Here is a 26509-nt window from a genome sequence, read left to right as displayed (position 1 = left end):
GCACTACTCACTGCTGTCCTGTGGGACTCCTGACTACCCACTTAGGTATTGTGGTACTCCTGCACTACCCACTTAGCTAGTGCATTACTCCTGCACTACCCGCTGCTGTCCTGTGATACTCCTGCACTACCCGCTGCCATCTTTTTGGACTCCTACACTACCCACGTTGGTATTGCGTTACTCCTGCACTACCCACTGAGGTTTTGTGGTACTCCTGTACCACTCACTTAACTCCATTAATCCTGTTGCATCTCCCACTGCACGCACGTGGCCCATTACTGCCTTTTGGTACTCCTCTGTGAGGTTTCTTCTCAGAGTTTGAGTCTTGTCAGAGTTACTTATTCAGTGGGCAGCCCCAAGGAGATTATTGTCGCTTACCACTGGATTCACATGGCCTTGTACCTGTGCACTCCATTTGAGAAATAGAGTTGCTCCCTATGTACACACCACTTTCGAGTTGCAGCTAGGCTACACAATCAAGGCTTACACCAGGTGGTGGTAGCAGGGTACATACAGTACGACACAAGTAATGACACATGGTAAACTCAACGTCTAGCCTGTGCTCTAGTTTTGCATCTATAGACAGGAAGGTCCTCATTATGAGCGCCTTGTGTTATACCTGTTACCCCCCTCTGGCCTTACTGAAAGTGGGGGGTCCTCATATTTCTGAGGGGAATTAGCAGATATTACAATGTTCAGGGGAATAACATGCAGGAATCGGACTTGTCATGCTGACTTCCGCGTATATATGCCTAGTACTTAACCCTTTCCTTTCTTGTGTTCCTGCAAACTTCTTTTTGCTTTTTTAAATTAAATTTGTATTCATTGATCAACAACAGTTACAATACGCCTCTACCTTCCCCTGTACATCTGGAAGGATGGAGAGAACAGAAGGAATCAATATAACAAATGCAGTGTCTTCATACATGTTGAATATATGCTATATGTGTTGCCAGTCCAGCGTACCAGATTACATCCTAGAGTCCGTGCAGCCATGTAAGGCCGCTTAGTCAGCCATGCCACGCATAGCTCATTATGCATTGGTGTTCCTGCAAACTTAACTCTAATTATCAGGCCCCGTATAATGAAGACCTGGCTCCTTACCTGCAGGTAGATAAAGAAGGGAAGTTAAAATGAAGCATAGCATAAAAAACGAAGCAGAAATGGAGAACAAGTCGAGACACTACAAATGGGCCCTTATACGAGGTGGCGTAACAAAACTTGATGGCCCCCCTGCAAAGTACGCAGAGGAGGCCCCCCATTCTCCGCGTCAGTCAAGAGCTCTCAGGCCAGCGACCCGCCATACTGAGGGGCTCACCCCAGCCATAAAACACGCATTTGCAATGCAATTGGTCTCGCATTATTAAAGTTTGAGCTCTTGGCATTGCTAAACAATGCAACACCACTAGCTCAAACTTTAATAAAGCGAGACCTATTGCATTGCAAATGCTTGTTCTTTCCGCATGGGAAATGTCAGCAGGTTTGCCCTGACATTTTCAAGAAAAATTGCTGTAGGTGCTCTGTTTACTGCCTGTGGTAAATGCACGGTGGGGTAATTACTGTATTACTAATAATTATCGACCCCAACGCATTTCCATTTGGTTAGGGTTTGGAATTTAGCCCAGCAGGGCCTATTATTAACTTGCTTCCATTGGTGCTGCAGGGGCTGTGGCAGAGGGCCCAGTGACCCGAGGGGCCCATTGAAAGCCGATTATTACTGTATTTCAGAGCTCTAAGGGTTTTGCCGGCAGTTTTAAAAGGCAGGTGTTGAGACGGGTCCCTACAGGGCTCTCCATTTCTGCCCTCACCCTCAGGGAGACAACAAAAATCTTAACTCTGCGGCAGTACCATCCTTCACTGCCTTTGATCTAACTTCAAAGAGCCTTATTATAGTTCTTTCACGGTCTCATAATTTCAGAACAGAAGCATTTTCAATGTTCTAGACAAAGTAGCCATAGTTGTTGCTTATTTATCGTACACAGCTAACAACAATTGGCAAAGCCAATGGCCCTGACTTGTAGTAGGTGTAAATGCTACTTGTTGCATTATATACCTAGATGCAATGATAGAAAGTGCAAAATACCAGTCGGGCGGCACACCATCCTAAGCACAGATTTGTAGTTTATGAGTTTTTAAGCCACGCCCCTTTAAGAGACCCCCAGTTTTTTTCATCCCACTTAAAGACCGTTGGTGGCCAGCCCTTTGGCTTTGTCCTTTCCTGTTTTGTCATGTTGTCTTTTAAATTATATTTTTTGGGGGAGATGCCAGAACCTCGCTAATGTAAAAAAAAATGGCTAAAACCAAACTTATTTTTGGGCCTCAAAAAGCACACATTGCCAAAGTGGTCCCGGGCACTGAAAATAACTACTTTCTTTGTGGATGTTCTCCTATTGAAAGAGTAGAATGGCATCACTCACTGTGGCTGAAGTGGGCTAATTGCTTTAGTCTGAATGAAGCCAAACAGAAATCCTCCTTTTAGGAAAAGACACCTATTCTTGGGACGACCATTAGTGGCCACACTCTCTAGGACCCCTTCCCTTACAAAAACTATCATCAAAATTCTAGGAGTTTGGGTGGATAGCATTCTATCATTTGAAACACAGACCAGCACAGTAGGAGGCATGTGTTTTGGGCTCATAAGAGGACTTAAACCTATCCTGGGCTTCTTTTCCCCTCTCATTAGTCAAACTACTATTTAGGCAGTTATCCTATCCCCGTTGGATTACTGCAATATTCTGTACCTGTACAATCAGTAATTGGAAGACACCAGCTGGCACAACATTTTGCGGCCAGGTTGCTGTTCACTCTCCCAAAATTTTGCTTGGCTTCTGGTCTGCTACGCAATTTGAATTGACTCCCAGTGGAGAGGCGTATACATTTCAAGACCATGTGTATTATCCATAGGAACTTGCAGTCCAGAGGGCCCCTGTCCTGTCCAATCTGGTATCTCTTTATCAAGCATTAAGTCCTTTGCGTTCGGCCAACCTTAATCTGGCCACTATTCCCTATGTCAAGAGAGTAAGAGCGAGAGTCTGCTCCTATCAGGTCCCTACAGAACAATTAGCAGTACAGAAAAACATAGAAGACCTGGGCCCAGATGTATCAAGATACCCATTAGCGATTCTCAAATAGCGATTTTTTAGGAATCGCTATTTGAGAATTGCTAAATGGTATGTATCTAGAAAATCGCTATTTTTTAGCGATTTCTTAAAATTCCTTAATTGCGATTAGCAAATTGCTAATCGCAATTAAGGAATAATTTCCCAGTCATTTCTATGGGCCAGGAGGCCCATAGGAATGAATGGACAGTTAATCTCAATTTGCGATTCGCAATTTGCGAATCGCAAATTGAGAATAATTTCAAGGGTGCAAGGGTGGCTTAAGGACACCCTGCTGCACCGCTGAAATTGACATGTGTGCGCATATGGCGCACGTACATGCCCTAAGGGCATGTATGAGCGTCACATGGCACCTTTAGAAATTTCAAAAAGTGCTTTTTTAAAAGAATTCGCAAATTACAACCAACTACAAGTTGGTGGTAATTTGCGATTTCTTAGCCTAAATTCGCAAAACTTAAATGCTACCTACATACCATTTAAGGAATCGCTTTTTGCGATTCCTTAAATGGTAGCCCAAAAGTAAGGAATCGCAAATTTTGCGATTCCTTATTTTTGCAATGCGATTTTTTTCATACATCGCATTTCCCGTTTTTTTTGTCGCAAACGCTGCTATTTTGTGATTCGCAGCGTTTGCGAAAAAAAAACTCTTGATACATCTGCCCCTAGGTTCTTCTTTACTATGGGATTTTCCTTTAAATATGGCAATTGCCATTTCTCTGCAGTTTTTTTTTCATTGGACTATCCCTGGAAAGCCCAGTTGCCGGGGCAGCTTTGTGCTCTAGAAATGTTATAACATAACATACTCTGCCCAAAAATCAGAGTAAAATGTAATGAATAAATTGACAAAAATCTAATATGAGAACCACAGATATCATTTTTTAAAGATTTAAGGGAAAATAGCACCAAAAAGCACAAAGCATTAATCATAGTCGATGGTCTTAGTAGACTGTGGCCTAGGCACAATTAGATGCTGACTGTGATAGAGCATGGGCCTGATACCCCAACCAAGTTAGTTCCAGTCAAAGATTTTACCTTCTGACTTAGTCTTTTAAGTTCCAGTTAAACACAGGAGTATACTTCTAAAGTAAATAGAATCTTGGGAAGCATATAGATACTCACAGGGTGTCAGGCAGAGGCCTGTAGCAGAGTGCATTCCAAGTCTAGTTGCTACTGGTCAGCTGGGTACTGCCAGGTAAAGGCCTCTTGAAGATTGGTGTCTTCCTTCCAACCAAACACAGGAGTACACTTCTAAAGCCACCAGGACCTCATGGGAAGCATATAGATACTCAAAGGGTGTCTGGCAGAGACCTGTAGCAAGGTGCATTCCAAGTCCAGTTGCCACTGGTCAGCTGGGTACAGCCAGGAAAAGCCTCTTGCAGCTTTGTGTCTTCCTGTCGCCACACAGGAGGTCAGCATCTTGACCTCTGGAGTCCATTTCTAGTTCTAGTGTACAAGAGGAAGCAGGTCCAGTCCTACAGGACACCTTTCAGGTGACAGACAGCAGGTTCAGTTCTCTTCTGATATTTAACAGGGTCGGAAAGTATTCTGAAGTGGGTGCCTGGAGATGTCACGTTTATGCCTGGCACTACTGAAGGGTGAGAATGACTATTGAGCCCTACCCATGGGTTAAGAGTTTCCAGGAGTAATCTTATCTACTTTTTGCCTTACTGAAACAGGCCCGAAATGCCACATATTAGGGCATTTTCAAGATGGCAAACGTCTTCGGCCACACTAAACTTGGGCTTTGAGGGCTTGGGGCTGTGCAGGTAGTGTCCATTGTTAAACTGAGTGTTCCCCCACACCTATCACAAAAATACAGTTTGAGACAGGCACCGTACCCACAACAAACTAGAGGCAGGAGTCTGGTTGGACAAAAGCAGGATCTTCTCGCAACCAGACACTTTATACACAAGAATTGTCTTGACATCCTGTACATGTGCCCATTCAGGTCAGTCTATTGCTCGTTCCTGGGAGGCATTTTCCACCCATTCAAGGCTGAGCACAGGCTAAGAGCTGGGAGATGATTATGCTGGTTAGCCTTCTGAAAATTAAGGCAGTTAAAGGGTAACATTCCGAAAGTTACTTTTCTTTAATATTTATTAAAAATCAGACTTCAAAATTGAATTGGATTTTTAATAACTATTGAAAATAGTGGTTTAATAATTTTTTCTCCCTTTCCAAACATACAGTGTTAGTATTTAATATTTCCTTCCCAGTGTTTCTGTATGAGCCAGCCAGACCTCTTACAGTGAAAATAGCTTTTGAGGGCTATTCCTTTTAAGAACAAGCTAACTTTACATTTTTACATGCCCTACTTTTAAATACCATGTACCGACCCTGCCTTGAGGGCTGCAAGGCCTACATAGGGGTGTCTTATTAATATTTAAAATTAAGGTTTGTACCTGTCATAAGGGGTTCACCTTGACATGTTGCAGTGCATGTTTTACACTGTTGCAGTCACGCTACATAGGTAGGCCTGCAGTCATGTTTGCACTGCCACTAAAGTGGATGGCACAATAGATGCTGAAGACCACTAGTGCCATTTAAGTTCCAGGCTCTGTATACATTTTGAACCATACACTAGGGTCACAAAGGGAGGTTAAATATATCAATGCAGAGCCACGCAAGGTGGCTCTGCATTGCTTAGTAAATCTCGAGTAACGCAAGGCAGCGCAAGTCGCTGCCTTGCGGTTCCTTGCCCGAGGGGGGCATTCCATGGGTGGATCATGGGTGTTCCCACTCGTCGCCCGTGGATTTTGGCGCAATGCATCAAAATGCTAACTGTCCCCCGGGAGGCATGACAATGAGAAATTTGTATATGTCTCCTCATTTTTTTTGCAGATTTATATAGTGCGAACTCGACCCAAAGGTATTAGAGCACTTTAAAAGTGCACCAGTTGCATTGCAGATGGACACATTATTTTTTAGACACAGGGAGTCTAAGTGATTGGCCCAGATTCACAGGATGTTTGAGCCTCCCGCCAGACTTAAACCTGGTTCCCCAGCTTCAAAGACATGCACTCTAGCCATTTAGCTTCATCCTCTCCCTCTTTTCACTTCTGCTGCATTCTGCAGCACACAAATAAATATGAAAATGTCTCAGAGGATTGGTTTTGTACAGGAAGGTGCCCCTTCCTGCACAAAAACAATCCTGCCTACAACTCAGGCACCCTTGCACCATGGTGCAAGGGTGCCTGCATTGGCGCTAGTCAGCAGTTTGTGCACCAGCAGAGGCAGAGTGGAGGAATACACTGTATAATGTTAAATACAGAGCATTCCTGCTGTTTCCCATCATACAGCGCAGAAAGATGGCTTGCTGCTTTGGTTGCATGAATCTTTGATAAATCTGGCCCATAATGTAAACTGTTTACTGTCCTTGCCAAAAAACCCTGCATGAGACAGTTGCAGCCATTTGGTTAAGTGGGATACATTGTGGTGTAGATTGATCTAACTTAGTTCAAAAGATACTTATGAGTTGACTATCTTGTTTTCAAGGTGGACCTGTCCGCAAAAGTCAGGAATACACTTTGTACCATACACTTTTTTGACTGCAAAGAAGATATGTAGTTTGAGTTGCATCCCATGGTTTTTTTTATTATTATTTTTTATTGAGCAGAGCATAGATAAGGTACAATACATATATGAACAGTTTGAACAATGGAAATTAATACAAAATAATTAAAAGCTTCTTCTATTAAAAGCTGATTAAAAGGGAGGATTCTGAATACTTAAAAGCTGTAAGCAGTCAATGTTAATAAAACTTCATATATACATTTTCAAATACAAGCAATGTGCAACATCTGCAAAGTTCGGTCATAAAGTGCAAATGCAATACAGTACAATCCAACCTGAAATAAAGTGCTAGTGCTTCAAAAACTCCTATAAGTGCAAATACCGCAGAAAAAAAAGTGTGCTTGTGCCTTATTAATTAACCTTATTAACACTTCGAGACTGCTTAAGCATAATATAGGCCTCTTATTAGTATTCAATCTAATTACTAACTTAACCCCCCTTTATTTCCTGCAAATTCTCAAAATATTTCCAATTCATATCGAATTTCCTTACTGCTCCCACTCTACTAGCATAAGATTTTTCAAAGTTCCATGACCTCCTCATTTTATTAAGCCATTTCACATGGGAAGGAAGTTCCTTTGATTTCCAATTTTGGAGTATTAGGGAGCAGGCAACAGCACAAAAAATAAATACAAACATTTCCTCAGCATCTTTGAGAAACCCTCTGTCATTGCATATACCAAAGAGGGCCAATTCGGCTGAAGGCATAAGTGTTTTCCCTATAGCTGCCTCAATATCTGAGAGAATGGCCACCCAAAAGGATTTCAATTGAGGGCAAGTGAAGAAAATATGAAGCCATCCACCCTGACCGTCAGCTTGGCATCTGAAGCACTTGTTCCTAACTTCCGGGAACCTTTTCTCCAGTGCCTCTGGAGTCCAATATGCTAGCCAGCGGGACAAGAAAGCCATCCTCTTAAAACTAGCGGCCCGTAATGATTTATAGCCCAACAAACTTACGATTTCCCAATCTTTGCGTGTTAAGTTACATTGTGTTAGGCTACTTATTTTCTCTAAATGGGAATCTATCATAACTAATTGCCGAGCCTCTTGTACCAGTTCCCTATGCCACTAATTTTAGCTTCATATAGGAGAGTTACCATCTCACTCGTCGAGTCAAATAGTCCACCTATATCTCTTCTTAGAAAGTGGACAATTTGTGAGTTTTCAAAGAGGGTTGGTCGCCAGGGAGTAGTTACTGTAGCTAGCACTTCTTGCCACGTGATAATTCTATTCTGAACAACGAAGTGCCTTAACTCCTGAAATCCCAAATTCTCCCCCATTATTATATGGCTATTTCTAATTTGAAGGTCCAGACAAAAGCATTCTCGTAGACTTAAAAACTGGGAAGCTGAGGAGCTAGGATTTTTCTTAAAAAAAGACTGCAATCTAGAAAAATATTCTTTCAAAGTCTTATATCTTGTCCTCTTTGGGAACTTTGCAATCTTTAAAACTACCTGGATTTGAGAATCAGACTCATGTATCATTTTTTCTAAGAAGAAGCTGTCTCGATTATTTTTTGAACCTATCAGACCTGCCACTATATTAAGAAAGGCTGCCTCATAATATGTTTTTAAATGTGGCAGAGCCAGTCCCCCCTGTTCAACTGGGAGTTGGATCACAGCCAACTTAACCCTCGAGGCTTCCCCCCCAAACTAAACTTCTGAACATGGTTTCCATGTCTTTAAAAAAGATAGAATTCAATTTGATTGGGACATTACAAAACAGGAATATTAACAAAGGTAAAATCGACATCTTAATCAAGGATACTCTACCAATCAAAGTGAGAGGGAGAAAAAACCCTTGGGCAAGAAGGCTCTTGATTTTTATTCTTGGTTCTCACATAGTTAAGAAGATAAAGCTGGTGATAATCAGAGGTCACAAAAACGCCTAAGTATCTAACAGGATCCCGGCTTGCTGCCTGAACACGCAGGCAAGATGGAAAAAGGCTTAGGTTGGTGTTTAAAGCGAGAACCTCCATCTTCTTAGAATTTATTTTGTAACCTCCTATTTGCTCATATGCTTTAACTTCCTTTAATATGATTTCTATATTCTCTTTATTCGGTTTCAAGTAAAGAATGATGTCATCCGCGAACAGCTTGAGCTTCGCCATCCCGAGGATAGGGGGGGGAAATATTAGGATTGTTTCTGATTGTAATCACAAGGGGTTCAATAAAAAAGGTAAAGAGTAAAGGAGATAAAGGGCAACCCTGCCTTGTTCTCGATTGACTTTGATTGAGCCGGCCCTGTTCGAGTTTATTATGACCTGCGCTGAAGCACCTTGGTAGATGTTACGTAGCATCTTGATCACTTGTTCTGGAAACCTGAATTGGGCGAGGGAGTAGAACAGGGTTGCCCAATTTACCAGGTCGAACGCTTTTTCCGCGTCGACCATTAAAACACAAGCAGGGGTTGAGTTGATATTAAAATAATCCAGTGCCTGAATAAAAAATTCAGTATTGGAAGCCATTGAGCTGCCTGCTATAAATCCTGTATTAGAAGACAATGGTCCAAAGACTAATATTTTGCAACGTCGCAGTTAGTCAACATTTCATAATTCAAAAAGTGGAGTAGTCTCACAACACAACAGCCAAAAGACAATATACAGTGGTGATTTATTCATTTTCTACCACTATTACGTGATATAAATAACTTTTTACAATACATGTAAGTCATATTGGTTGCCCGAGGGGAGCATGTAAAATAGAAAGATGTAGTAGTGATTAGTGATAAGGAAAAGAAAGGAATTACAAAGATCGTGACATAAATACACAGTTTTTTGTTTGTACAAAAGGATCAATAATCATCCCTATACTAAGACCTGGCCATAAATCAATTCATCCATAATTTTAAATCATTACGAAACCTATATATCTGATGATTATGATGCACAAGAGGTTAATAATATATAGGTCCAGGTCAAATATCAAAAGAGCGTCGACGTTTCGACTCGACTTCGGGCCTCACGTGAGTTAAGCCTGGGCCGTGCGAGTCTTCATCAGGACTAGTGCGGGCAACCATATATCGTTGGATGACCCTATGAGACAAAGAAATGATCTAAACAGGCTGTTGCTGGTAAGGGAACTAAGTCAAATGAAAAAGACCAGGGGTCAAATGCTTACCCTGACGTTGACAGTGATTCTACTATGATTTTCTTAATGTGTTTTTCAATTAATGAAAGGTCCTCCTAGAAGACAATACACTCTATTGAGGACCTGGGATTAAAAAACAACTCATACTGTAGGTAGAGGAAGATAAGAGAATTACCTTAATAATTATATGCCCTCAGGAGGAATCACTCTGAGAATATTCCAATATGTAGTCAAACCCTATAAAAGGAATGAAAATATTCGAGTAACCAGACTCAGACTCTCTTAGATTGGTTGTCACACTAACAGGAGAAATGTCATGATTGTACCTGTATAATATGGCTGAGATACCCGCCACCCCCTCTCAACACAATCCCCAAAGGAGGGAAACCGGAAACAGTTCTTGAAGTTTTTGGAAGAGGGAGGGAGTGACCCTCCCTGGCCGTATTTATTAAAACAAAAAACAGTTTCATATTAATGTACAATTTCATTACCACATTGCGATGTTTGGCTAACCTTAACAGATTCTCTAATACAGAGGTTCTCCTAGCCGAACTAACAACCTACAAAACATTTTCTTGAAATATTGAAATTGTACATCCTAACGTTTAAGGGCCAACGGCAAGGTCGTAACCGGTGTCAAGATCCCTAACCAGAAATACCCCCCCCCACTTGGGAGGGGCGACAGCACTGAGGCGTACCTCAAGTGCAACTACCAATTTCCCTTGACTTGACGGGGGCCCCAATAAACTCGACGCCACTTAAAGGTCGTTCGAGGACTCGTGTGAGGATCTAGAAGGTAGCGTAGACCTCCCCCCAAACCCCACACAACTTACCACATCTGCCGTCGCAGACGTCACTGGCCCCGGGAAATTCCCCAGGAGGGGGCTGTAACCCCTCCTACACAGGAAGGGGCCTTGACCGCCTTTCCTTTCCTTCCGGCGGCCTCTCCTTAGACAGGACCGCCTCCCCGTTGAGGGGCCAAAGGCCACCTCTCCCGAGCGCTCCCATCCGTGTTGGGTGACGCCCACTCATAGGGATCTTCCAATTACTGCTCACCGATCATGACCTTACCGCCACAGGTCCGGATAGTTGACCGGCTATCCGGACCCCCCACAAAGCTCCTACCTAAAGGTCATGCTTTAACGTTTTTAACCATGCAAAGAAGTCTCCTATGAGTAACTCATTCCCCACCCGAGACAAATGCACACCATCCCCCGAATACATACTGTCATCATTAATACAGCCATGCGAAATAGAATGCAATGTCCCGGAACGGAACAACCTACTCACTTTGTTATTAAGCTTTCTAACAGACTGATTCAAAGCAGGAATAGAAATAGCCCCCCGCCACACCTTTCGTGGGATCATATGGGACCACGCAATTGTGCACCCCGGAACTCTCCTCGCCAACCAACTTACAGTGGAAAGCATTGCCTCCAGGAGAAGTCGTCTACCGGTGGTGACCAAATCATTGCCCCCTAAATGCACTATGACTATAGACGGCGGTGACCTCGTCCGCCCTAACAAATCCTCAAAATATGCTTGAAACTGGTCAATACAGAGACCGCCTCTTCCGTAGAAGGACACCCTGTACCCGTATTCCCCAGCTACGTGAATCATGTCACCTGCTTTGAATACGTCCGCGGCACGCCTCACGTATGAGTGGCCCACGACCCACACCTCCTTTTTCACAGCCGGTGATGTCTGACCGCTGGCCCGGTGTTGGGTCGACTGCATAGTCCGCCCCGCCTCGTAGGCTTGCGCAACTGAAAACCAAACAAAAACAAGAGGCGTGAGTACGTCATTACAGCTTTACAACATGTGCAACCGCACATACCTCTTATAACAATTGGAGGACCAACGCCCCACTCGTTTCACTTGTTCAACATTAAGACCCCTGGCTGTAGCTTCCGTAGCAGCCCCTATCCGAAAGGAATGGGTCCCAAACTCATCGCAAGCACCCGCTGAAACTGAAATTTCGTCAGTGGGGTGGCGTCCGCGTGTCTCAACAAGGTCCCCCCCCATAGTGCCACCCTTCGTGCTAGGTAATCTTCTAAACACTTTACCGGACACATGGAGGACCCGGGAATCCTGCGTATGATTATGCAGTCACCCATCCCGTCTTGATCGGTCTTGGACCTGACAAAGGAGACCGTCATTGCCTCTCCTCTGATCTGAACGTGTCCTTGGCACAAACCCCCTGCCACATCCTGTTTGTTCCTTGCCACCAGTTCGCTTACTCGCATCGCCCCGTGAAATGCTAGCGTAAAAGCGGCTCGGAACAACACCGCCTCAAACTGAGATGAGCATGCGGCAGGGAGTGTAGCCAACAACTGGGCCAACCTATCCAAACCTATCGGGCGCCTCTCATCTACTCTGCGACCCTCAAGGCGTTGCCACCCACGCAGCGCTTTCTGTACAACGAAAGACGCTGTCGGGTCCTGGATACTATGAGCCCTGGCAACAAAGGAAATAGCAGCACGATGCCTCTGGGCCGTAGCCACAGATTTCCCAGCCCTACGTAAGGACATCAGAAAATTCACTACCCATTCCTCGTGGCCCCAAAGCCTCTCTCTATCAGTACCCAAAAAGGTTACATAGGACCTAAACGCCCCTTCATATGCTTTCCTCGTCCGTGGTGCTAGACTCTCTCCCACGAGGTGACGAAGTTCGGGGCACCGAGAGACCAGAGAGCTTCGGGGAAGGGTGCCGGCTCTGGGTCCGCTGAGGGAAGGAAACCCGAGAAAGCCTGCATATGAAAACGAGACAGTGCATCAGCCGCCTGATTCATTACCCCTGGGACATGTTTTGCTCTGAACAGCACATTCAGGTGCATACACAGTAAAACAATTTCTTTGAGCAGTCTTAAAATCAGTTTACATCGTGCTGCCTGACTATTGATGCACTCGACCACGGTCATATTGTCAGACCAAAATATCACAGAGTGATCTTTGAACCCTTCTGGCCAGGTTCTCAGGGCCACCAAAATGGGAAAAAGTTCCAGGAAAGCAATATTACTTGTCAGACCATTGTCATGCCACCATGTCGGCCACCTTTGTGCCGACCATTTTGTGCCGAAGATGGCACCAAAACCTATGCTACCTGCTGAATCTGTCCATAGCCCCAGCTCTTCAGAGGATACGGCTGGTTTGTTCCAGATGACTCGACCATTAAAGTCCGCCAGAAATGCTAACCAAATACGCACGTCCTGGCGGACCTCAGCCGATAGTCTCGTGTGATGATGGCCCTTCTTTAGGCCGACCATAGCTTGGGCAATTGAACGAGAAAAGGGGCGGGCCATCGGTATAACTCTCAGGGCAAAATTCAACTGTCCCACCAACTGCTGTAATTGATGCAGCGTAACTTTAGATCCATTTAGACACACTTGCAGGGCTGCCCTGAACTTCCACACTTTGTCAGTTGGCAAACGAAAACAACCTTCTCTGGAGTCTAACTCGATCCCCAGAAACTCGAGGCAAGTCGCAGGACCCACCGTCTTACCTGGTGCCAATGGCACACCAAACTGCTTCATTAATACACAAAATTCGGCCAAGGCCCGGCCACATTCGAGATCCCCGGCTGCCCCAAGGAACAGAAAATCATCAAGGTAATGCATTACATGTTGGAAACCCGTCTTCTTTGTGAAGACCCATTGTAGAAAACTACTGAATTTCTCGAAATAGGCACAAGATATAGAGCACCCCATCGGCATACACTTATCCATGTAATAATAACCCTGAAACATAAAACCTAGGAGACGCTGATCGTCCGGGTATACCGGGAGCAACCGGAACGCTGACTCGATATCTGACTTCGCCATCAGCGCCCCGGGCCCCAGGCGATTCAAAATGGCTACGGCCTCATCGAAGGATGCGTACCGCACCGAACACACTTCTGGGTCTATTGCATCGTTTACAGAAAGACCACGTGGAGCTGACAAATTATGAATCAGTCGAAACACACCCGGGTCCTTCTTGGGGACCACCCCTAAAGGAGAACACACAAAATTCTGTACCGGGGGTACACTAAATGGGCCGGCGACCCGACCTCGAGTAACCTCTTTCCGGATCTTTTCCTGAACCACGGTCGTATGCTGCAGGACGGAAAGTTGATTTTTACACTTCTCCACGCCCTGAAAGTCCCCTACCGGGATGCGGAAACCATACGAAAATCCGTTCCGCAGCACCCCAGCAGAAGTACGATCCGGGTATTCACTGAGCCAGGGAATCATCGCCAAGGTATCAATCGGGGTAGGTAAAGGCGCCCCTCGGACTACATTAGACCTGTTTGGCGCCTCCTCTCCCCCCGTTATCACCCGTTTTGGCTCTGCACGTGGACTCAGGATGGGACGACCCGCACCCACTACATTCATGTTTAAATTTACACGACCCCTGGGGCCTGGTACATTTACCTTTGTTGAAATTGAAGCAGAACCCCCTTTTTCCTGTATTGCCGGCAGGTCTCGAGTAATCGTCGGTACTCGTACCTGACCGAAAGGGCGTCCCCCCATAATGGCGGGAGGATTCGCCAACATTACTTCCTACCAATGGCATTTTCAACATACCTGTCTCCTTCATTTTATCCCATGTCAAAGAATCATAACAATCCCAGGTTAAGCTTTTATTATGCTCTTTTGCCTTTCTAAAAAGATTATCGTAGCAGAACCAATGGTTACCCTGGTATGATGTCGAGTACCCCATGATTCTTGACTGATAGGTCGGCAACTCGGAAAGCAACTCGGGCCTACGTTCCCCCAAGATTGACGTAAAAATTCCCCATGCATTGCCCCAATTGCCGATAGTCTCATTTACTTTAAAGGCGGCCATTTTTGCACGCCAAACACTCGGATGCATAAGATCTTTCTGACCCTTAACATGCTCCACCTCATAATGATCAACAAGCAACGAGAAGATGTTCACGTATTCCCCCGCCCAAATCTTCTCCTTAATTGCCAAAGGCACATGTTGACCCAACCTTTCTCTACGAGAGGGTGCTGACTCATCCCTCGCAATCGGCAATGGCCGCTTACCTGCACCGGACGCTGCATCTGCGGTCGCAATCGTCCCTTGTGGCTTGTCAACTACTGCAGCCGGCGCGGACGCCTTGGCTGCATCCCGTTTCTCGCGCAATTGCTTCATCAGCGCCTGGGCCTCGGCAGCCGTGGCGCCCTCACTACTGTCGCCCAACCACGCTGCAAGTTGTGCTGCCAGCTCGGGCGGCATATCCTCTTTGGACACCGGGGTGACCACCACAGGAATCGGATTCCCCTCTACTGGTACTGGGATTGGCGCTTCGAGCGGGGTACAGGGAACCGGGGCGTCTCCCCCAGCTGGTCCCCTCCTTGGCCTCTTGGCTCTTCCTCCCGGAGCTGCTCCAGCCGACGGACGCTCCGGCCCCCCTTCCCCGTCTCTCTCCGCTACCCGCTTCTTCAGCTCGGTCATCTCCTTCATGAGGACCCGAACCATCTGTTCGGTCGTCATTCTCTTCCCGCCTTTCTTGGGCATTTCTCCGACAGAGTATCTGTAAGACAAAAGAAAGATTACAACGCTCAAAATTGGCTCTTCGTTCCGTCTCGAGCTCACGTGCAGCGAGGAGGTGCAGCTTCAGAGCACAGGAACAAGAGGATGTCTTCTGGTCTTGCGTCCCTTTTTATCCGTCTTCAGGGCGGGCGTAAACCCGCCCCTGCCTGCCCTGAGGGCGTGGCCAGCCGCGTCAGTGTCTAGGCCAGCCCACTCTAGGGCGGGAAAGGGCGCGCCCCGGCTACGCCGCTTCGGGCATACCAGCCGAGACGCGCCTCCCGCCCAAAATGGCTTCCCGGGGGGATCGAGGTACTCTGCCATACGTTCGGGGGGACCGAGTGGTCGCCCCTTTCCATTCAGTGTTGTGGAATAATGTAATCCTGTTTTTCTTTCCAGCAACCTGATGCTTCACGAATTTCGTGTTTAATTTGGCACCGCTATAAAGGGAAAACAAGGCTTAGTATAATTATAATGGGGTTCCCAAGCTTATTGACCAGTTGCACCAGGCGGTTGTTAGAGCTTACCTAACTTCAATGGGAGTAGAAGGGCAGTAGATTCTGTATGACCCTTCAAAAAATTAATTCCGTGCCTCTGGAACTGAACACTGAAAGAGGAAAACGTACCCTGATAAGACTACCGTACATCGTCCAGGGTTCCCACTATTACAAGGGAGCAAGGTCATAGCGCTTACCTCAATCGTTCGTTCCCTGTTATTGAAAAGTCACACTGATGTCCCGCGTCTCGTATCTCGAGCCGGTTCGGGATAGTGCCACAATGCGGAAGACTACGTAGGAGTCATCCGACATAGACAAGGGACTGTTGCGTGGCAAAGTGACTATGTCTAAATCGCCGCCATCTTAGAACGGGTGATTTTACAGAGTCAAGGTAGTTTCGACCAGCCGCGCTTGGTATTATTATACATCAATCAACGAGACAAACCTAGTAGAATACATTGTTTGGGTGTCGCGTTTCAGGATGTCAGCGTCTCAGTGGGGAAGACTATTGAAGTCAACCGACATAAACGAGAGACTACTACAGTGGCGATATCTAAAATGTCGCCATCTTGGAAGAATAGATAGCAAGGTCGAAAGTAGTAGTAATTGATGACCGTACTTAATATATTGGGCATTAATCTGATGTTATTATAATCTTCTGTGAAATCCATTATTAGGAAGTAGGTCCAGTAAACCCCCATTATTAAAATTAAAGTTATCCCACTATTCCTTAGTTCTAGACCAATGGCATATAGACTTATTTTAAAGTGTTCTCTAATCCTCAATACAGATATGACATGCAGTTATTAACACATGGTATAATTTACAGAAAACAAAAGATAATTTTTGTACAAAACATAAGTATACAACATTACATTACAATATCAAATCTGCGGTATAGTACATCTATGATCAGTGATATGGCAGCTAATGATTATACAATCAGAAGAGACACCTGTCTATTGATCTACTCCAATTCATTCAATCCTGACTGTACAGTATCCAAAAGGTGTATCCACATACACTCTCTTTTGTTCAAAATGGCACCCAAATCTCCTCCTCTGGGGTTAGCTCTCACTTTTTCAATGACCCACCATTGGAAACTATTAGGGGCATAATCAAATCTGATGAAATGGTCCACTAGAGGTGCCCCCTGTGTTTTACAACGTGTTCTACTGGCATGTTGGAGGATGCGGCATTTGATCTTTTGAATCGTTTGTCCCACATATAGAAAACCACAGGGGCACTTGATGGTGTAAATCACCCCTGTGGTATTACAATTGCTGTGGTTCTTAAGCGTGTAGGTCACATCATTGTGTATATGGGTGAGATACCCGCCACCCCCTCTCAACACAATCCCCAAGAATTGGGAAACCGGAAACAGTTCTTGAACTTTTGGAAGGCGGGAAGGGAGTTACCCTTCCCGGCCGTATTTATTAAAATATGAAACAAAATCAAAACATTAAAATAAACAGTTTCATATCCTGTACAATTTCATATCAACATTACGATGTTTGGCTAACCTTAACATATATCTAATACAAAGGTTCTCCTAGCCGATACTAACATCCTTACAACATTGCATTACAAATTGAAATTGTACATCCTAACGTTAAGGGCCAACGGCAAGGTCGTAACCGGTGTCAGATCCCTAAACCAGAACTCCCCCTCACTTGTGAGGGGCGGTCGCACAGAGGACTTCACCTCGTGTGCCATACCAATTTCCCTTGTCTTGACGGGGGCCCCTGTTAACTCGACGCCAAGTACGTGGTCGTCCGAGGACTCGTGTGAGGTGTCTAGAAGGTAGCGTAGACCCCCCTCCCCACCTTACACAACTTACCACATCTGCCGTCGCAGATGTCCTGGCCCCGGGAAATTCCCAGGAGGGGCCCGTAGCCCCTCCTATCCAGGGAGGGGCCTTGACCGCCTTCCCTTTCCTTTAGGCGTCCCGTCCTTAGAAGGGACCGCCTCCCCATTGAGGGGCCAATGGCCACCTCCCCCCGGGCGCTCCCATCCGTAATGGGTGACGCCCCCCCCTAGGGATCTTCCAATGACTGCTCACCGATCATGACCTTACCGCCCGACAATAAATACGACAAGAGAAATGACTAAAAACAAGAGAAATACCTAATGAAAGGATCACATCTCTACCTAAAACATCTAAACTTTAAAAAACACTCCGATGAATATCTTTTTTTTTTTTTAAATATTTTATTTTTGTTGTTGCTGTCACATGGTATACAGTAACGTACATTGGATCTTCCGTGCAGCGTCAACATTCAGCTGCCATATTCATTAGTGCAACTTTTTTAACATTTTACCCCCCCACCTCAAACGTGCTACTTTCAGGGTTAAATCCACAATTCCTAGCAATGTTCTATATTCACCTTGGAATGCCCAATTGCAACTATCAGGTCTCAATTCAAGTACACATTTCAGTAGGTCATCTGCGGGCCGGTTCCCATGGTCCTGTATCAACTTCCGTCTCCACCTTTCATTCCCCCTTCCCTCCCATCAATCCAGACCTTCGTCATCCTCTGAGCTGTCCCCGTCTCCTTCCTCGGGCAGGGGCTCACAGAGGTCTCCCCTATATTTGTTCCAGGGTGACCAAATCCCGTTCCATTTCCGAGGATTATGTCTCTGCTGGTACACTGCCCGTTCTGTTAGCATAAGCACATCCATATTTTTGCACCATTGCGCCAGTGTCGGTGTTTCCTGCGCCCCCCAGTTTTTCGCGATGTCACGTTTCGCCAGCATTACACCTATGACCACCCACTTCTTCGCATGCAATGAAAGGTCTGTTGGGCCCCAGACATTCAGGAGACAGATCCTGGGGTCTGGTGCAAATGGGTTCTGTAGAGTCTGCCCGATCGTGCGCGTGACACGCCGCCAGTAATCCTGTATATGTGGACATATCCATATAGTGTGGTATAGTGTACCCTCCTCCCCGCATCTTCTCAAGCAGTGTGGGTGTTCTGCCCTATGTATTTTATACAGTGTCGTGCGGGTGTAATAGACCCTGTGTAGCACTTTGAACTGGATCAATCTGAATCGAGTGGAAATGCCCGCCTCCCTGGGCGAAGCCAGTGCTGCGTTCCAGTCTGCCTCATCTAGGTCCCCTATCTCGTCCTCCCAGTACTCCTTTAGTTTCCCCAGGGGGTCCGGCAGGTTGTTCATGAGTTTCCGATAAGTGAGGGAGGTTGCCCCGGCCTCCATGTAGTCTGTAAGCAATCGGTCCTCTAACGGAGCCGACTCCGGAGGCGCCGCACCAGTTTCTAGTACCGACAGGAGTGCGTGCCTGATTTGTATGTACCTGTATGTTTCGGTCTCCGCAAGGTTGTATTGTTCCCTTAGTGTCGTGAAGGAGAGCACACCCTCCCTGGTCCACAGATCGCCCACCGTGGAGATCCCAATGTTGTCCCACTGGTCAAACCCCTTGGAGCTGCGCAGGTTACCGAGGGCCTTGGTGTCCCATAGTGGCGTGAGCCTGGTGATCACTCCCTCCCATCCCAGCCGTCTCTGAGCTTTGTGCCATAAGGCTACAGTGTGTTTGGTAGGCCCCTCTAGTTTCCTCACCATCCCTTTGTTATAGAGTGGGGCTAGCAGAGTGGACAATCCTAGTTGGTGTCTATCCGCCCTGAACGCTGGGTCGTCTTGTGGTGCGTGGATCCACTGGTTAATCACCTTAAGATGAGCCGCCCAGTAGTACAGTTCAAGGTTGGGGAGGGCTATCCCACCGCTATACCAGTCTCTGGTTAATTTAAACTGTGCGACCCGGGCCGGTTTGTCTCCCCACAGGAGAGTGGACAGTTGGGCCGAGACGTGACGGAAGAACGACACGGGAACCACCGCCGGCGTGTTTTCCAGGATATAAAGGAAGCGAGGGAGCGCCAGCATCTTATAGAGTGCCGCTCTACCTAGCAGTGTTAGGGGGAGATTTTTCCAAAGGCGCACATCAGTCTTCAATTTGTCCAGCTGGGGCTTAAGATTCAGGTCAAGGAAGGTCGAGTGCTCCCTTGTAATCCGTATCCCTAGGTATTTAAAGGCAACGCGTTCTACGAGCAATTGGCAATCTGTGGGTAGTATTGGAAGGTCGCCCTTTACCATATAGATCACGGATTTGGACCAATTGAGTTTATAGCCCGAGGCCGTACCGTGGCTTTCACATAGTGCCAGCAAGACCGGGATACCGGTCGTGAGGTCTGTGAGGTAAACGAGCATGTCGTCGGCGTACAGGGAAACCCTATCCTCGCCTCCACCTTCCCATTGTATACCTTTCAGCAGCTGGGTGGTCCTAAGGATTGTGGCCAAGGGTTCTAGCACTAAGGCAAACAGTAGTGGCGAGAGTGGGCATCCCTGTCTCGTGCCCCTTGCCAACGGGAACTCCCTCGATATGTGTCCGTTTGCGGTTACTCTAGCCATGGGTTCGGTGTAGAGCAGTCTGACCCACGATATGAACGTTGGGCCGATACCAATGTGTTCCAGGACTGCAAAAAGATAGCGCCACTCCACCATATCAAATGCCATTTTGGCATCAAGCGACAGTACCGCTGCCGCTTCCTCCAACTGCGGGGCTCGGGCCAATACCCCATGCAGCCGTCGCAGGTTCAGCGCCGTGCTGCGGTGTGGCATAAAGCCCGACTGGTCCGGGTGTATAAGGTGTGCCAGATGGGGCAGTAGCCTGGTGGCTAACAGTTTCGCCAGGATTTTACTCTCGGCGTTAAGGAGGGAGATCGGGCGATAGGATTCGCACTCCTCTGGGGGTTTGCCAGGCTTAGGTATTGCGACTATTGTGGCCGTGCGCTGATCAGGGGGGAGTCGCCCCCGTTCCCGGCACTCCTTAAACATATTGAGCAGTGGTGCGGACAGTGTCTCGGACATGAGTTTGTACCATTCTATTGGCACACCATTGGGGCCCAGTGCTTTCCCGGGGTGTATTGCTGCTATGGCTGCCTGGAGTTCTTCCTCCGTCAGATCGGAGTCGAGCTCGTCCCGTTGGTCTGGGGAGAGAGTGCGGGTCGGCACTCCCACAAGGGAGCTTTCTGCCATTTCCCGTGTGACCTCATAGTCAGGGGAGTATACGGAGTGGAAATGGTCAGCTAGGAGTTCCACTATTTGTGCCGGACTGGTTTGTACCTCACCCTGAGAGTCCCTCAGTTGCAATATCGCCCGCTGGCCACCCCGCGCCCTTTCCAACCATGCCAGAAGTTTCCCTGCCTTATCGCCTATGTCGTATATCCTGCTCGCTGTTGCGGACATATTGTCTCGCACTCGGCGGCGCAGAAAGTCGGTGTGACTCTGCTGGGCCAGTCGGAGCGTGTGCTGGGTGTCTCCAGTCGGGTTCCCCTCGTGGTCCCGTGTAGCCTTATCTAGTTGTTCCTCTAGGTCTGTCAGTTCCTGACGTTGTGTGCGTCTTTGCTGTGCGATTACCGAGATCGCCTGTCCTCGGAGGACTGTCTTGTAGGCCTCCCACAGAACAGTGGGCGACTCCACCGACCCCATGTTCTCTGCAAGGTAGGACCGTGTGCCTTTCCTCAAGGCCTTGGTGACGCCCGGTTCTTTAAGGTAACCCGGGTAAATAGGGTAAAGTCGTCTGCGGGATGTTCTCTGACTGAACAGAGTCAGTGTAAGCGGGGAGTGGTCAGAGATCCCTCTCGGCCTAATTTGGGAGTCAGTGAAAGTGAGGAGGCCCCCCCCAACGTCAGGAAGTAATCTATCCGCGACAGGCTGTCATGGACTGTTGAATAGTATGTGTATTGCCTATCCTCTGGGTGTAGTCGCCTCCACACATCCACTAAACCCTGCGCTTCCATGAAGTCGTGCAGTTTGGACGGCCCTGGTGTACGCATGCGCGTTGGGTGGCGGTCTAGGGAGTCTTGCGCTACTGCATTGAAATCCCCCCCCACGACAAGATCCCCTTCAGGAAGATCTAACAAGAATTTCCCTAGTTCCGGAAAAGCTATGTTGTGTAGCGCTGGTGGGATGTAGACCGAGACCACATTCAGTGGCTTCCCCTCCCACTGGCCGTGTACCGCTGCAAAGCGCCCCTGTGTGTCTGTCGCCGTTGACTGGGCTATGAACCTGGATGAGCGATGAATTAATATCCCGGAGCCCCGGGACCCCTTTGTGAACCCAGAGTGTACGATCATGCTGTAGCCTTTTCTGTCTAGGGCCTTCGTAGCTGTGCCGGTGAGATGTGTTTCTTGTAGTAAGACCAGGGCGGGGTGCAGCCTCTTTATACTCTGCAGTACCAGCCCACGTTTAATCTTGTCGCCCAGGCCCCTTACGTTCCAGGACATTAGGAGTAGCGGGGACGTCTGCCCTACATTAGTGTCCTCCCCCATCCTGTGTTGGTTTACGGCCTGTGAATTTACGCTCGGGGATGTCCTGGAGGTCTGTGCAGTGCCCCTGTGTGTTGCATTGTGTCAATACCATCTTATACTCGTGTGCCCCTTCGTAGCTAACTTGCCCCTGTATAGAACCTGAAAACCAAAACCCCCTTCTACCCCCAACTCCCCCCCTCCCTGCCCCCCTGCTCAACGGACTCAGAACTGCCCGCCCCCCCAACTCAGCAGAGTGCCTGATCCCATCCCATAACATAGTACTTGCTCGCTGGGGTGAAGGTTTCTCCGTGGTCAGCGGCCCCCTTCTTCAGCTGCGGAGGCCTTTCCGCCCAGTGTCCAAGGCGGCGTTGCCTGTTCATATCATGTTCCGGTCAGTCGGACCTTGACTGTGGCTTATTGATCCCCGTCTGCCTCGTCCTCTTGACGGTCGGATAAGGGGGAATGCATCTCTAGTTCTTCGTCGTCGGCTTGTGAGCCCTGTCGGGGGCCAGCTGAACGGTGTTTGTTCTGTCTATTTGAGCGACGAGGGCCCGCCGCTCTCCAACCCTCCAGCCAATCTTGCGCCACCTCCGGTGATTCAAAAAACCAAGTCTTGTTGTCCGCTACGACCCGAAGCTTTGCCGGGAAGAGCATCGAGTATGGGATTTCCCTGGCTCTGAGTTCTTTTTTGACCTCAAAAAAGGTTCGCCTCCTCCGCGCCACCTCGGCCGTGTAGTCAGGAAAGAATGCCAGCGTCGCGTTCTGGATCTTAATAGGGGGCGAGTTCCTTGCCGCCTGTAGGATGGCGTCCCGATCCCTGAAATTGAAGAGCCTCGCTATGATCGGTCTGGGGTTAGCTCCTGTCTTGTGGCGCCCCCCCGGCACCCGGTGCGCCCTTTCCACTGTGAAAAAGGCGGAGAGTCCTTTGGGCTTCAAAGTGTCCTTGATCAAATTTTCGACATATAGGTCCATCGCCCTCGTGTCTTCCGATTCCGGCACACCAATAATACGGATGTTGTTCCGTCTCGAGCGCCCTTCTTGGTCATCGAGCTTGTCGCGCAGTTCTTTGTTCTCCTTCGACATGCGTTCCATACTAATCTGGAGTTCCGAGACGTCCTCGACCAGGGACTTGGTCACAACCTCCATATTGTTCACTTTCTCAGTCATTTTATGGAAGTCCGCCCTTATAAGTGTGATCTCGGCCGAGATCGACCCCACCGTGGCCTGTACCTGCGTGAGGGCCCGCATGACGTCGTCAATTGTCGCTTTCTTGCCCCCGGTCACTTCGGTCGTCTTGCTCGCCTGTGCTTTGGCGTCCTGCGAGGGGGAGGGGGAGCCGGGCTTTTCATAAGCAAAGCGGTCCAGGCGTGATTGTGTTGTTCCGCCTTTATGCCCCTTGCCTGCCATTCTGGATTCGCTGGGCCAAGCTATCTTCCTCTGCCAGCTACTGGGGGTCTGCCCTGGGCCCCCGCTGTGATTATGGGGTTGAGTGTGGCCCCCGTGAGGCGTCCCAATGAGTTTGCGGATCTGTACTGGTCTCTGGTGTGTGGTGGCCGGCCGGGTCACTGATTCATGTAAGGGGCGTGCAGGACTCCCTCTGTCCCCTTCCTCCACCGCTTACAGCGACCCTGGCTCACCGGAGCTTCGTGCTCGGTCCCCTGATGGCGACGGGGGGGGGGGGCCCGGGTTGCTTCCAGATAGGTCCTTCCGTTGCGAGGACGGGTGCCCCGCGCCGTTGCTCTGTTGGTTCTTGGGCGGGGACGCCCTCGGGTCCGGTGCGCTTTGCCAGGGGGGGATCGCCGTGCAGACACTGTGGTAGCGCGGTTCCGCCGCTGCCTGACTCTGTGCTCTGGCCGCCGCTGCCGAAGATGGCGGCGTCCGCTTCCCCCGTCGTCGCTCCGGGCGCCGGAGCCCGTCCCCACTGAGCGTTCCCCTCACCTCAGCTGAGCCTCCTGACAGGCCGATCGGCTCCCCCCGGTCCGGTGACGGATGCTGGAGGGCTCGGCTTCTGATTACCCCGGCGTCCTCCGAGGTCGGTTGTTTCCGGCGGGCGGCTGCCGGACTCAAGCCACTTCCTGTCGGCGTGCCGCTCACTGTGCCTCCCGGTCCGGAGGTCGCCCACAGGCCCGCTCGGGGCACTGACAGTAGCTGGTGTTCCTGACCTCGGATTGAGGTCCCGCTAAATCGAACTGCCGCCGCCTGGGCCTGGGCTTCGTTGCCTACCCGCCTGGGTAGTTTTATTGCCGGATAGATGTTCGGATTGATCTGGGAGCCGCCTTAATCACGGAGCTCTCCTTCTAGGCTGCCGCCATCATCGGCTGCTAGCCACGCCCCCCGATGAATATCTTTAATCAATTATACGTACAAAATTATCCACTTTATTGCCATCGAATCATAAACTTTATTCGAAACAACCTGCAAGAAAAAAACCAATTATGAGAAACTAATTTTACACCCAAACAACTTGCTGTCTTCAGGGGATGGTGGGTGGGTTCAAAAATGGCTCTTCGTTCCGTCTCGAGCTCACGTGCAGCGAGGAGGTGCAGCTTCAGAGCACAGGAAGAAGAGGATGCTTTCTTGGCTTGTGGCTCCTTTTATTCCTCTCGGGGCGGGCGTGAACCCGCCCCCTTCCGCCTCCCTGGGCGTGGCGGATGGCTTCGGTGTCTAGGACAACCCACTTCTGGGCGGGAAAAAGCGCGCCCCGGCTACGCCGCTTCGGGCATACCAGCCGAGACGCGCCTCCCGCCCAAAATGGCTTCCCGGGGGGTTCGGGGTACTCCACCATACGTTCGGGGGGACCGATTGGTCGCCCCTTTCCATATGGCTGAGATACCCGCCACCCCCTCTCAACACAATCCCCAAGAATTGGGAAACCGGAAACAGTTCTTGAACTTTTGGAAGGCGGGAAGGGAGTTACCCTTCCCGGCCGTATTTATTAAAATATGAAACAAAATCAAAACATTAAAATAAACAGTTTCATATCCTGTACAATTTCATATCAACATTACGATGTTTGGCTAACCTTAACATATATCTAATACAAAGGTTCTCCTAGCCGATACTAACATCCTTACAACATTGCATTACAAATTGAAATTGTACATCCTAACTTTAAGGGCCAACGGCAAGGTCGTAACCGGTGTCAGATCCCTAAACCAGAACTCCCCCCTCACTTGTGAGGGGCGGTCGCACAGAGGACTTCACCTCGTGTGCCATACCAATTTCCCTTGTCTTGACGGGGGCCCCTGTTAACTCGACGCCAAGTACGTGGTCGTCCGAGGACTCGTGTGAGGTGTCTAGAAGGTAGCGTAGACCCCCCTCCCCACCTTACACAACTTACCACATCTGCCGTCGCAGATGTCCTGGCCCCGGGAAATTCCCAGGAGGGGCCCGTAGCCCCTCCTATCCAGGGAGGGGCCTTGACCGCCTTCCCTTTCCTTTAGGCGTCCCGTCCTTAGAAGGGACCGCCTCCCCGTTGAGGGGCCAATGGCCACCTCCCCCCGGGCGCTCCCATCCGTAATGGGTGACGCCCCCCCCTAGGGATCTTCCAATGACTGCTCACCGATCATGACCTTACCGCCACAGGCCGGATAGTTGACCGGCTATCCGGACCCCCCACAAAACTCCTACCTAAAGGTCATGTTGTAAACTCCTTAGCCATGCTACGAGGTCTCCTATTAGTAAAGAGTTCCCCACCCGGGACAAGTGGACCCCATCCTCTAGATACATATTGTCCCCCCTGATACAACCATGAGGAATCGAATGCAAAGTACTGGTACGGAACAGTCTACCAAGCTTGTTGTTAATCTTCTTCACAGACTGATTTATAGCAGACACTGAATTAGCCCCCCGCCACACCTTTCGTGGAATCATATGGGACCATGCAATTGTGCACCCTGGAACTCTCCTCGCCAACCAACTCACTGTGGATAGTATTGCCTCGAGAAGTAGTCGTCTACCAGTGGTCACTAAATCATTGCCCCCAAGATGTACTATGATTATAGCTGGCGGTGACCTCGTCCGCCCTAACAAACCCTCAAGAAAAGGTTAAAACTGGTCAATACAGAGCCCGCCCCTTCCGTGGAAGGTCACCCTGTACCCGTATTCCCCAGCTGTGTGAATCATGTCACCTGCTTTGAATACGTCCCCGGCACGCCTCACGTATGAGTGGCCCACGACCCACACCACTCTTTCATCAGCCGGTGGTCTCTGACCGCTGGTTCCCAGGTGTCGGGCCGACTGCACAGTCCGCCCCGCCTCGTAGGTTTGCGAAACTGTAACCAAACAAAAAACAAGAAGCGTGAGTACATGATATCAGCTTCACAACATGTGCAACCGCACATACCTTTTGTAACAATTCGAGGACCAACGCCCCAACTGTTTCACTTTATC

General features: G+C 48.5%; 1 protein-coding gene across 5 annotated transcripts in view; it reads left to right on the top strand.

The window, feature by feature from the left end:
• Positions 1-26509, top strand: part of LOC147679034 (uncharacterized) — a 463018-nt gene that overhangs the window by 104873 nt on the left and 331636 nt on the right. The window lies entirely within an intron of this gene.

Source organism: Lissotriton vulgaris, chromosome 11, assembly GCF_964263255.1.
Source record: "Lissotriton vulgaris chromosome 11, aLisVul1.2, whole genome shotgun sequence".
Classification (NCBI taxonomy): domain Eukaryota; kingdom Metazoa; phylum Chordata; class Amphibia; order Caudata; family Salamandridae; genus Lissotriton; species Lissotriton vulgaris.
Note: the sequence above shows the minus strand (reverse complement) of the source record. Positions and strands in the feature narration are given on the sequence as shown.